This window comes from Podarcis vaucheri (genome assembly GCF_965113315.1).
Source record: "Podarcis vaucheri genome assembly, chromosome: 6".
Taxonomy (NCBI): Eukaryota; Metazoa; Chordata; class Lepidosauria; order Squamata; family Lacertidae; genus Podarcis; species Podarcis vaucheri.
The window spans coordinates 66706343-66720555 of record NC_138764.1 but is presented as its reverse complement, the minus strand read 5'-3'; the positions used below and the strand labels follow the sequence as shown (position 1 = coordinate 66720555).

The following is a 14213-nucleotide window of genomic DNA, read 5'->3' as shown; positions in this document are numbered from 1 at the left end:
ACAACTTTTACAACAATTTACAATTCCAGTTGCTGGAAACTATGGGAGGGGAGATTGTTTTGTGCTCATGTTGTGATCCCTGGCTTCTCACAGGCATCTGGACGGCCAATGTAAGAAAGAAATACTGGACTAGATGGGCCATTGGCCTGATCCAGCAGGCTATTTGTATGTTCTTATGTACACAACCTGCTGCTGCCATGAATGCTGGAAGGAAGACCGCTTCCTGCTGCAAGACCCATTTTCACCTAGCCTAGAGGGCGGAACCCAGACTCACTCTGAGCAGCTAAAAGCTTCCTGGGAGTCCACTGGGACATTGCTAGAACAACTCTTGGGTTGGGGCAACTGGCTAAAATGCTTTAAAAGTTTTGAACAGTTCTAATTTTGGTTCTTCTGTTTCATTTTTGTTGGGTTGTTGATGGTTAAATGTTTAGTTGGAGTCGGCGGTTACTTTAATTTGGGTATAACTGTAAACTGTTGTTATTGTTATTTTAATGGTTATTGGTTTTTATTGATGTATTGGTTTGTTTGTTGATTGTATAAGATATCTTGTTTTTTAATGTTTGGTGTTTTGCTGTTTTCTATGTTGTAAGCCGCCCAGAGTGGCTAGGGAAACTCAGCCTGATGGGCGGAAGATGTAGAGATATAGATGATATAGATAGATAGATAGATAGATAGATAGATAGATAGATAGATACAGATATATAGATATAAAACTTATTTAAAGACTATTGTTCTTTGTTATTTATACATCATTTTTCACCAGAAAGGTCTTAAATTAGTTCCTAGTGATGATAAAACCCAAGCTAAGATTGCACTGTAAGCCACTAAACCCTGCAAAATTAAGCCAAATAAGATAAAAATACAATAAAATTTAAAATATTGTTTCATTCTGTTTCAGAATGATCATCTTCAGGGTGAAGTATCACTAAAGCTCCTGATGGCTTTGCTAGCAGTCTCTTTCCACCAATCTGTACAAACCAGATTTCAACAAGATCATATCCGTAAATCAACCCTAGTAGAGAAATATTAGATGACATGCTGAGAGAAAGCTACAGGTCTGCTACTTGAGGACCTTGTGAACTGTAGCCTTCCAGAAACTGAATGTTCACTATCAGGGAACAGAAAGCAGGGCGGTAACTTTCTCAGAACAATGACCACAATCACTTCTCCTCGGAGCAGCCACGAGGCGCATCTCACGACAGGATGTTTAACAAATGCTCACCAACTCACCATTTATCCTTACAGCAAAGTATTAATAAAAATAACAGGGCTTTTAAATACAACACACCACTGGCCTGTATAAATAAACAACTTTCCTGGGCTCTCTTAGGACACTATGATTCTTTTTCTTTGAAAGGAGAATGGCTGCACAGCACCTTACAATAATCTATACTGAATTTTTCAAAAACAACAGCTATAACATTGAAATAGACTTAAGCTCTCACTCTATTCTCCTGTAACGTGTTCTCCTCATTGCTACGGCCTCCAAAAAAAGCTTAGCAGAAAAGCACACAAATGAAGATTAGGACCAAATTGTGGGAGGCAGTGGAAGACAGGAGGAGTGCCTGGCGTGCTCTGGTCCATGGGGTCACAAAGAGTCGGACACGACTAAACAACAACTCACTTATCTGGGAGCCCACTTAGACACTAGGTCAAGACCCTTTTTAATTTTCAGTTACAAAAATTAAATGACAACAGAGTGGGGAATAAGTCCAATCCTCTCCCATTTGCCGTCACTTATTAGTGAGACAACCACAGTCGTAGTGGGGATCTGATTCAGAACATGGGGTTTTTTGGCCAAAAGTCCATAGTCCACCCTGGCATCCATGGATTATCAGAGGTGCAATTCACAGCAGGAGTCAAGCAGCAGCCAGGGGTGAATGCTGTCTATAATGGAGACCAGTGATATCTTCTCCCCAAGGTGCTTAAGATAAAATCAAACGCAAGACTGTGCATGTTCTGTATTCCTCTCGCCCATCAAAATTCTGCACAAATGAAGCCTCAGTTCGTTGATGCAAAGTTAGTAAGTGTACATATATATATCTTGCAACATTTTCTTCCTTTCAAGAGAAGTTTTTCCATTCACTCTCTATAATAATATAATATATTATACTCTCTCTATGCCCTGCATGATTATCTTGTCACCTCTGACTTGCCTTTTCTCTAAACCAGGGGTGGCCAACTCCCAAGAGACTGCGATCTACTCACAGAGTTAAAAACTGGCAGTGATCTACCCCCTTTTTTGGGGTTCAGCTCAAAGTTGCTGAGCTTTTTTTTAGGAAGGGGGAAGGCCCATTTTTGGGGGGCAGGGCAAAAATGTTGAGCTTTTTCAGGGAGCCAAACTTGATGAGCTTCTTTGGGGGGATACAGTGATCTACCAGTGATCTACCACAGACATCCAGTGATCTATAGGTAGATCACGATCTACCTGTTGGACGTGCCTGCTCTAAACTAAAAAGTCCCAAATGCTGAAACCTTTCCTCACACAGCGAAGTCGTTCCATCCCCTTAATCATTTGGGGGCTCTATTCCTGTCCCTTGGAAAGGCCCAAGGCAGGTCCAGGCAGCCCAGTCATTCAAGGTCTTCTGTGCCACCATAAGGGCAAAAAACTCACTATTCTAAAATTAAAGCAGAGGTTTAAAATATGCCATTTTATGCATGCACAGCAAATGTGTAGAAAACATATAACCCTGTAAGTAGGCAAAGAAAAGTGGGTAGGGAGAACTCAGTGTAAAAAGCAGGAGGAAGGATGCAAACACTCATGAGGGTAAAGGAGTAGCTAGACTGTAGACAACAGGGATGAAGGGCTGCTAAAAGTAAAAAAAAGGAGCAAATGGGGACTGGGATGCAGGGCACATCAGGGGACTCTGTAGCAGACTTGGAATAATCCAGGGATTAAGGGGATATTTGTAGTGCTGAAAGAACAGCCTCTGCTTTTGGATTCGTTCAGCAACTATAAGCAGGTGTTATAAAAATCACTGAGAATACAGGATCTTTACTGGATTATTCCAAGGCAGCTACAAGAAGTAGTTCAAGGCAATTATTTTTTCCAAAGGGTTATCTGAATGGTATGATCATCTCGGTTTTTAAGTATGTTTGGGGTTTAAATGTCTGTGCAAGCGGAGATTTTTTTGTACACAAATGAGTTTGCTTTACTATCCAGAGAACCAGAACATACTTAGGATAATGTGCAATAGAAAGAGATTTTGATAAACCTATTAATATGCTTTCTTATCAAACTTATCTTATTATTTCCTTAGTAAAGCAGAAACCTAGAATTAGCCATGATTTTGTAAATAATTAAGTTGGAATCATAGAATTGTAGGGTTGGAAGGGACCCCAAGGGTCATTTAGTCCAACTTCCTGCAATGCAGGAATCTCAACTAGATCATACATGACAGATGGCCATCCAACCTCTGCTTAAACAGTAAGCCACCTTTAGCTCTGCTTTATACTCTGAATTTATTTTCCCTTCTAGAAAGCGAAAAACAAAAGAACATATTTCAGGAGGTTGTGGGCAGTTGTGAGAAAAAAATCCATGTAGGCTGTTGAAGAATAAAATCCTTATTTTGTTCAGCATCCTGAGACCTCATTTTGGATGCACTTCAGTTTTTACATTTCTCCTTCTCTTTCTTGAAAACCAACACATAAGCAGTGGGGCCACCACAGATGTAACTGTGAACTATGGGTTTAAGGCAGGGGCAGGCAAACTAAGGCCCAGGGGCCAGATCTGACCCAATCGCCTTCTAAATGCGGCCTGCAGACAGTCCGGGAATCAGCGTGTTTTTACATGAGAAGAATGTGTGCTTTTATTTAAAATGCATCTCTGGGTTATTTGCGTTCATAGTTTTTGTCAAAATATAGTCCAGCCCACCACATGGTCTGAGGGATGGTGGACCGGCCCATGGCAGAAAAAGGTTGCTGACCCCTGGTTTAAGGATTGGGTCAAATGATTTCATACTTCCCTTTCCTCTCTGACTCACCAACAAGAAAATGCTCTTGGTTCCTCCTCCCACATTTCCCATTCTGGTTTTGCAGCACCATCTGACTACTGGTAACTCTGGTTTGGGGTAATCTTAAAGTTCAATTCAGGATCTGGGCAAATCCTGCAGTCCGTTCATAATCAACATTCCTAAACAACTATCTGAATTTTAGAAGACATCTGAAGGCAGCCCTGTTTAGGGAAGCTTTTAATATGTGATTAATTCTTGTATTTTAATATTTTGCTGGAAGCTGCCCAGAGTGGCTGGGGAAACCCAGCCAGATGGGCGGGGTATGTATGTATGGATGGATGGATAGTTAGATAGATAAAAATAATTATTACCCTAAGCCATGAATAATGACAGATCTACAATTTTTCACTGGCCTTGCACACCAAGCCAAATAAATAAATAAAGTGCAATCACTAGGCCCCTTCCCCACCTGTCAAGTCCTTCTAGCTTCTGTCAATGGAAAAAGCTTGGGTGGAACTGAGGCCTGCTGGTTTGGCCCTTCATGACTAAGCCTCTCTGAGGGCCTTGGCCATGCAGCTGCCAAACAGTCCTTGGCCGTCTTCTCAGCTCTTGAGCTAGAGGGTTGTCAGGGATCTGCAACAGACAATTTTATCTGTCTAGCTTTGAAGTTAAGAAGAAAGTCAGCTACTCATCCCACTTTTTGGAGGGCTGTGTTGCACTTGAGTGGCAAGCAGATATGCTGAAGCCTGTTTAAAGGCAGGTTCCTTCTCTGGAAGTTGTGGTTCTTCATCTGCTGTGGCTGCCATCTTTGTTATTCTACGCATGCGCTAAATATGCACATTTGTGCAGAGAGGGGCGTTTAAGGCTGCCTGCCAGCTGAAGAACCCTTTTTCTACACCATACTACTTTGAAAAGATACTGCAACCTGTCAGCAACAAAAACTAGGGAGGAGGCTAGGTATTACAAACACAAGCTGTATACTGCCTTGCTAAAACAAGAGCAGTAACTCAGATAATAGCAGGTGGGAAGGTCACCTACAAGTCTCAATGGACTGTGCTAGTGTGGTGTTGTGGTTAGCGTGCTGGACTAGAAACGGGAGGCAAGAGTTCAAATCCCCACTCAGCCACAAAGCTCGCTGTGTGAGCCTAGGCCAGCCACTGCCTCTCAGCCTAGTCTTCTTCACAGAGTTGTTGTGAGGCGAAAATTGAGCGGAGGTGAAGTATGTAAACCACCTTGAGCTCTGTAAAAGGAGCTGTCATCAGACAACTTCCCAGGAGATTGTAGTTCTGATTTTCTAACTTGCCTAGATTACTTAGTTTCCTTTTATCATTTGTTTACATGCACTCTTTTTTCCACTGTGTTGTGTAATACTTGGAAGGGACAATAATAAAAATATTGTTTTAAGCCAGACTATGGCAGGAATGTTTCCAACAGCTGTAGAATTCACTTTAAAGCTCATCTGGAATGAAACAGAGGAGGGTGTTTCTCCCCACGAAAGCAAGCCACACAAAATCTTCCTTTTAAAAACGGGAAAGGGGGTGGGAAGAGAACAGTTGGGCATCCAAATCAGAGGACACAATTATCAAACAGGCTGATTCATCCTAAAGATCATGAGGATAGCTGGCAACACACACTTCCACTGGCGCACAGCCATGCTTTCTGGTAATACAGAAAGTATGAAACTCATTTGTGGGGTTGCCTTCTTTGCATACGGACGGGACACGCCACATGTAGAAGCCTCTGGCTCAAGAGAAGAAAAGAGTCTTCCACAACTCAATATAGAAAGAACACCCAGCAAGTCTTCCCACTCCTGACTAAAAGCAGATAAAGAGCAGGTAGCTGCCAATTCAGCAATTACCAAACTATTACAAAAGACCATTGAGCACAGTGTTCTTGATTAGGGATCAAATATTCCACCAGATACCGTATTTTTCGCTCTATAAGACGCACCAGACTACAAGACGCACCTAGTTTTTGGAGGAGGAAAACAAGGAAAAAAATATTCTGAATCTCAGAAGCCAGAACAGCAAGAGGGATCGCTGTGCAGTGAAAGCAGCAATCCCTCTTGCTGTTCTGGCTTCTGGGATAGCTGCGCAGCCTGCATTCGCTCCATAAGACGCACACACATTTCCCCTTACTTTTTAGGAGGGGAAAAGTGAGTCTTATAGAGCAAAAAATACGGTATTTCTCAAATGTCCCAACTCAGCATTTCCAAATGGTTCATCAGGAACCATTTGTGCTGCATGGGAAGCTGTAGTGGGGGCATCCGCGGGGGATGTGGGAGATGCAGAGAGCATCCCCTCCCCATGTTCTGCTTCCAGGACAGGTTACAGGCAGGTCCAATGTGTGCTGATGGCACCAGAAATATAGCAGCAAAGGTGGACTAATTCTCAAGACCACACTATTTACAACTCAGCTAGAACTGATATGATAAAGGGCAGGGGTAGATCATAACTCCTCTCCTCTACAATTCCAATCCTGGCCTTGCTAGTTGGAGTTGATGGTTATTGGAGTTCAATGACATGTGGAGGACCACAGGTTTCTCACAGCTGGTATACTAGTGGACTAGGACCCATGACACATGGGTTTAAATCCCTGCATGGGTGTGAAGCATATTTGGTGTTTATGGACTCATTACACACACTCTCTCTCTCTCATTCTAATCCAGCAGTTCTCAACCTGTGGGTCCCCAGATGTTGTTGGACTACAACTCCCAGCTTCCCTGAGCTCTGGCCTTGCTGGCTAGGGGTGATGGGAGTTGTAGTTCAACAACATCTGGGGACCCACAGGTTGAGAAAGGCTGTAATCCAACTCATAAGGTTACTATAATGATAAAATAGAGGGGCATATCCTCCTGATCTTTTCAGAAGGGAGCTAAGGTAAACATGTATAAAGAACAACAAATAGTTTGCACCTCTGAACCAGTATAAGATGTTCACACATGCATACACAAAAAGATAGCAGTTCCTCTACTATATGCACAGAATAACCAGCTTCATAAGCAAAGATTCATAATTCTTCTTCTGTGTATTTTACTTCATGTTTCAGCTTCTAGGATATATTTTCCACTGTGATGCAAATGCAGCACCATCTTCCTGATGGAGTAGGATGCAGTCCCAAAAAACAAATCCCTTATTCCATTGTCAGAAGATAACAGAAGTTTCCTGCCAGAAAAACGCTGTTAACTTTCCTAGAAATGTTAAGAATACAGATTACTGTTGACTTCCATTGTTCTTTCCATAGACGGGGAGGGCGAAGCGGGGGGGGGGGAGGGGGAGAGAGAAAGATTGGATCTGTAGTAAGAAACAGATTATAGTTTCATTTAAAGAACAAAACACAAGAATGGCACTTTCAAAGCAGCTGATCTGGCAGAGTTTCTTGCCCTGTGAAAAATATCACAGGAAATGACTGAAGTTTGCAATCTGGATTGTTTCAAGGTTCAGTGTGTAAGGGAAGTGAGAGAGCCAGGGTGAAGCAAAACTACTACTTAGCTTTGCTTGCCAAGGAAAGCCAGCACGTACAAGAGGGGAAAATGTTCACATTCCCTGGACTTGTGTATGTATGCTGTTACAACAGACAAAAGCCAACAAAAGGATCAAAAGGCAGCACTCCTCAAACTTGACAATAAGCTGGCTGGGACACACAGGCTCTTTCTTCTTATATAAAAATAGCAAGAGGTCTGCCAGTCTAATGGACTGTACTTATGCTACTCCATAAAGTTTACAGGCTTTGCATTTCTTTAGCCACCTGGCTATGCATTTTCACATGACACTGTGCTAGTGCAAAAGAGCTCGCAAGGGGTCATCTTACAGCAAGTGGTCGATCTGCTCCAATACAACCATGGTCAGGATCTATTTTAGCTGCTGTAACATCACAGGCGGATTAAGCAGCCTGGGGCTATACAATCAAGAATTAAGGGAAACTGGGAACACTTGGGAAGTTGCCTATACGCTGTGGGCTTTCAAATAATACGTTCCTTGGTGCAAATTGAGTGGAACAGCCATTGGGTACCAACACCAACATTTTTGTGTGTATAAAATCCACTTGTTTCTTTTTAGTGTCAGGAACAGAGACTCTTAGTAGCACTATGTGCTCCTGAAGCTCATCTTATGCCTACCCTACCAAGACCAGCAGGGCCTTTAGTGTGATTGTGCCTGCCCCTTGGAATATGCTTCCAAGGACCCTCAGTCAGGCACCTGCAGTATTGGCATTTAGGTGCCTGCTTAAAAGTAATCCTTGCCAAACTCGGCACAAGGGTCCATTTATTAATTTTGTATGCTGCCCCACCCTTTATCTGTAGATCTCGGGGCAGTTCAAAGCATAAAGATACAAGATAAATACACAAAATACATAATAAAAACAAGAGCAAAACAAAACAATAGCACTCCTCCCTTCTCCTCCCTGCCCAAGTTGGAAGCATTTAATATGATATATAAATAAAGTACCGTATTTTTCTGTCTATAAGAGGCTCCCATGTATAAGACGCCCCATATTTTGGGGGATTCAGATTTAAGAAAATGGCCTTGGCACTATCCACATATAAGACACCCCCAAATTTTTGACATAATTTATTAGGGGGGGAACCTAGTCTTATACACGGAAAAATACGGTGTGTGTATAATATATATATAGAGAGAGAGAGTATAATATATACATGTATAATATATACATGTATATTATATATATATATATATATATATATATATATATGTAACTGACAAGCAAGTATTGTGTCCTGGGTTTATTGAAAAAGGGGCAGGGTGCAAATGTAAATAGTACAATTGATACTACACATGGTAGCCTGAAATACACGCAGAATCCTCAAAAAATGGCCACAAGAGGCGGTTGGAAGCTGTGCTCTGACTATGCTTCTGAAATTCTCAGGAGCACCTGTCAGAGACAGAATATGTTTTCGCTCTTTAAACATTATTTGGGAAATCTGTTAATATCCCATAGAAAGGAGTTTTAGATAATATTTACAGATCAGAAACCTTTCCTTCTAAAACATCGAAAGAGCAGTTCTGTATTCCCATTGTGCTCTCAGAGAAGTGGTTTGTTCTTCTTTGCAAAACAAGCTACACATTTTAATAGCTTTAAAACGTCACATACTAGAGCTGGAAGAAAGGAATATAATCCCCAACCCACACAAAGCAAGAATGAGGATGGCAGAAGTTTCATTCAAATTTCAACAAAACAAGAGGCACAGCATGGGAGTAGAGTTATAAAAATCACTCCTAATTGGGAAACGAAACAAGGCAGGATTTTTTTGATATATATTTTTTAAGCTCTCCAAGAACCCACACAGCACTCACCATCTCATTTTTGGCCAGAGTTTTTAAGACAGAGTAGTGGGGGACTCTTGAGCTGAGCTCGTTTGGAACATCTTACCTCATGTGCCTTAAGGGATTTACATTGTATTTGATGATCTAATCAAAGAACGGGTTAGAACAAACAATGTTAACACTGACCTTGATACCAGATGTTCTGAGAATGCAACCTGTTAATAAAACCAGAATAACTTTGCACATACATAAATGGCATGACGAAGATTCAGAATGTCAGCATTAGCAGGTAAGGGAAATCATGCAGCTTCCTTGGGTCAAGGACACTAAAATGTGAAGTCCTAAGTCCACCTTCTAGGGCAGTGTGTGCTATCTGGGACTGATGGGAACTGCAGTCCAAATTTCAAATGCTTGGCACAAGTTTGCGACCTTTTGGTTGATCCTAATTAAGCGATTACCTAATTGTGGATTTCAGATATTTTTCTTATGGACCAATATAGCTAACTTTACTACCTCATCCCACTCTGGCCCATTCATGAATGTTTCCAAAACAGCAAGTGGCCCGTGCACTCCACTTCAGTCTAGAGACAGAACCAAGACTCTGTTAAACGTTGTACAGTCATACCTTGGTTCCTGAATGCCTTACAAGTTGAACGCTTTGGCTCCCAAACACTGCAAACCCAGAAGTGAGTGTTCTGGTTTGCAAACTTTCTTTGAAACCCGAACATCCAACACAGCTTCTGCAACTTCCAATTGGCTGCAGGAGCTTCCTGCAGCCAATCAGAAGCTGCACCTTGGTTTCCACACGTTTTGGAAGTTGAACGGACTTCAGGAAAGGATTCCGTTCGACTTCCGAGCTGCGATTTTATTTCCAGAATGTCACGGAGGAACCGCTTTTGTTTCTTAGTCCTAACAGCCCTCAACGCAGTCAGAAAAGCCATTTTAGCACCCAGGAGAGACTAATCTAATTATGTCTGCACCACAACTGCTGGAATCCATTTTAAGATTGTTTCCATCTGCTGATGTCATGCCAGCGTTCCCCTTCTCCTTATTTCTCCACCCCCTGTTTTAACACCTGGCTTGAGTGAAGCTTTCTGGAAAGCTCCAAAGCTTATTTACTACTTTGTGACATTTTTGTAGGGTCCTTATAAAGGTATTTCCCTATTGTGTGCTTTGGATCCCTTCCCCCTGAAGAGCCAAGCAGGCTATCTTTAGCTTCTGCAGGCATTCATCCTGAACACACAAGGGCAAAAAGTATGCATGGGGTTGGCTTTGCCCCCAATGTCCTCACATGCACTTGCCCCAGACCCTACACACCCAAATTTCATGTGTTTAGACCAAGGGTCTGAAGGAGGCTTCTAAGTGTGTTTGGTTGAACACGCTGAGAGAAGCCTCCCTGTGATCAGAAACCCTGCATTATCAGGATTCCAGGCCCTGAGGTAGCTTCAAAGCATGTCCATCCAGACTTCTTCAGATGCTCAGACTAAATATGTGAAAGGGTGCGGCAGGTGTGCACAGAGTCACTGGGGGTGGCATGCACACACTTTCCCCCTCTTGAGCTCATGAACTCCTGAAGAGTGCTTATGGTTCCCCATCCACCCTGGTATATCCAGTGTAGGTGGAACAAGGCACCTATTTCAGTAGGCATTGTCATATATTCCCGCAAGCATGATCTTCTTCCTGTACTTGTGATATTTTGCCCATAAATAAAGCTAGCAAAACATTTCCTCAAACCTGGCCTTCATGCCTCTGAGCCAAAGAACAGTGTGACGTTGGAAAAACAGGTAGAGGAGTTTATTCACGGTCAGCCTCTTGAGCAGCAGCTTGTCATCATGGAAAGCTGGCACAGTAGCACATTTTTATTAAAAAGGAGAGGGAGGGAAGGAGAGCTTACTAGAAGAAACTACTGACATACCGCAGTTTGTTTAAAGATCTAACCCACCTTTTTAGTATATGAAGTCCTCAGGGCAGCTTACCACTCTAATAATTTGGGGTTGCTTTGTTTTAATTATTTAAAAAGCATTAAGATAATATTAAAAGCAAGTAAAAAACAAACAAGGGCAGTTACAGTAAAGGTCTTAAAGACTTGGTCTAACAACAACAATAATAATATACCTAATTGACATAACCTAGTACCAAAAAGCTAACAATGGTTGTGCCAAGCAAACATGTTTAGGGAGAGAATTGCTCCAAGACAACCTTTTTATGGAGGTCAAAGGTCTCTTTTCATCAAGATGCTTTCCCCCCCTTTTTTGGGGGGGGTAAAAACAACTAGTTCTCCTTTGGTTTCTTCTCAGCAGTTGCCACAAAGCTGGAGCTCCTCCTTACACCCAGTCCAGCTGGACTGCCATACTAAGGGTCCACATCCATATGTGAACTATGAAGACTTGCTCTCTCTTCCACATATGGCATAATGCTAGCTTCTCATGTCCTGCAACTGAATTCCTAAAACTGTCAAAGAATTAATACGTTATGAGCCAAACCAAGGCACACCACAGGCAATACCTAGAAAGTGCCCGCCACCAGAGCAGGAGAACTGAAATCACCATTCTCCGGTTCTTTAGAGTTGCCTACCCAAGCCCTATGCCAACTGATATGGCTTAGATGACATGGTTCTCCCCGCCAAAAAGAGAGAGTGTGTGTGTGCAAGAAGAGCACAGCATGAAAATCTCCTTTAAACCAAAGGAAAATATATGGACATTAAAGAGTTAAGAGAGACAATTCTCAGCTGTCCAAACTACTGCGCCACAATTCACAAAGCTATTCCAAAGTGGTGCATAGCAGAAATACCAAGGGCCCACAGAAATATGGCAAGTAGAACCACTGGTGTCTGGTGGCGCCAGTTTGCATGTTGACATACCGCATGAGGTTACACATGAAAGGCCATAGGGCAGGAGGGGGAATATGATTAAGCACAGCACCATTCTAATTTCTGTCTGGGACTGTCACCTCAGTCAGTCCACGCCCAAATCTCAGCCTCACGCAGTCGGGACACATGTCTTGGGAACCCACTTTAGATATTGCATTATAACCATGAGAGCTCCCCTCGACCCCTATTTAATCCAGGAACAATAAGGCCGCCTTTCTTGTTTTTGCACACTTCATCTCAAAGAGATTTTACAAAATAAACAGACTATTTACATAATTTTTATTTAACACAGGCAGCTCAGCATTGAGAAGCATTTGCAGAGATAAGGACTAACCCTACAGTAAAGAGATCGCAATCTGAAAAAGACAGACAAGACAGACAGGATATTCTGGGAAAGAGAAGAGCAGAGGTGGAGGTTAAAAAGAAGGGTTTTGCTTTCATAAAAATTAAAAACTCACTCAATGATAGCCATGCATACACAAGAACTGTCACTTATAACTGGAGGGTGATTGCCTCTGAGGGAATTTCATGGAAGGGAAGCTAATAGCATTTCTAACTAAAACTACAAAGGAATTTAAGCACCACTAAATGCAGCTACTGTACCATGCAAGCTGACTTTTGCTGTGAAAGTGGTGAATGCTCTGATTTAGATTTATGACCACCCAAGGAGAAGGCTTCAAACGTGCAGTGCTCAAAAGGGATCCCTTCATGTAGATCAAACATCGACTCCAATTCATTACTTCTGGTTGGATATTATTGCTCCAATGCCTCAGTGTGAAAAGGATTAAAGGATGATATTTCCCCAGAGACTGGAGCTGGTTTAACTATACCAGGTTGCTTGTGCTCAAATACAAATACTTCCCCTCTCTAAAAAAATATATTTAAAAAATCAGCATAGGCTCGTGAAGTTTGGTAAGAAGACCTGTTTTCTTCCTTGTTTAAAAATATGGTGCTCGCTGCTAATGCCTGCTTCCCAAACAATGATGATAAACCAGGAAGCAAAGCAGAGGGGAAGAGAGAGAAGATCGGGCTTCTGCTTTCAGCTCAGTTGGTAGAGCACGGGACTCTTAATCTCAGGGTCATGGGTTTGAGTCCCACACTGCATAAAAGATTCTTGCATTGCAGGGGGCTGGAGTAGACGGCCTCTGTGGTCCCTTCCATCTCTCTAGTTCTATTATTCTAAGTACAGTGGTACCTCGGGTTAAGAACTTAATTCGTTCTGGAGGTCCGTTCTAAACCTGAAACTGTTCTTAACCTGAAGCACCACTTTAGCTAATGGGGCCTCCCGCTGCCGCCGTGCGATTTCTGTTCTCATCCTGAAGCAAAGTTCTTAGCCCGAGGTACTATTTCTGGGTTAGAGGAGTCTGTAACCTGAAGCGTCTGTAACCCGAGGTACCACTGTATGTCAAAATAAGAGGCAATAATTTTGGCACAACCATTTCTGGTTTTGTGTGACAGTTCCTATGCTCATGTTGAGCCCAGATCTCAGCTGCAGTTAACAGTGGTAAGTTCACCAATGTAGGTAAAAGTGCCCATAACAGTCAAGATATAAACATTTTGTTGTGACACAAAGTATTTCGATGACTTGTTACTAACTGAATCATTTCACAGTCAGTGGCATACATCTAGCTTTCATTATTCAAAAAAACTCAGGGCAGGGTTGAAACAAAAAGGTTCCTGTTCGCTTTCCATTGAACAACTGCATAAATGCTGCAAATAGACGGAGCTATGAAAATTTTTAATAATCCCAGATGTAATGCAAGCCTTTGACATTGACTCTTAAGTTATGTATTCACTAATAATGGGGATTCTCTGCCTGTGGCAAGAGGGTCAGAGGTTAACACATTATACCTCAGGCAGCAAGTAGGACAGGGTTTGTACTACCTGATAAGCTATTTTGGATCAGCACGGGTGCCTGTTAAACTAGTTTACAGACCTAATTTACAGTACAATTCTATACTTCTATAGTGCACTTAGTACACTTAGAAGGAAGTCCTATTTAATTCAGTGAGGATTATTCCCAGGTATAGGATTACCGTGGTACCTCGGGTTAAATACACTTCAGGTTACAGACGCTTCAGGTTACAGACTCAGCTAACCCAGAAATAG

The 14213-nt window shown here is 42.2% G+C and overlaps 1 protein-coding gene across 7 annotated transcripts in view; it reads right to left on the bottom strand.

Moving 5' to 3' along the window:
- Window positions 1–14213, bottom strand: part of SRGAP2 (SLIT-ROBO Rho GTPase activating protein 2) — a gene marked incomplete at its 3' end in the record, with an annotated part of 205565 nt that overhangs the window by 120153 nt on the left and 71199 nt on the right. The window lies entirely within an intron of this gene.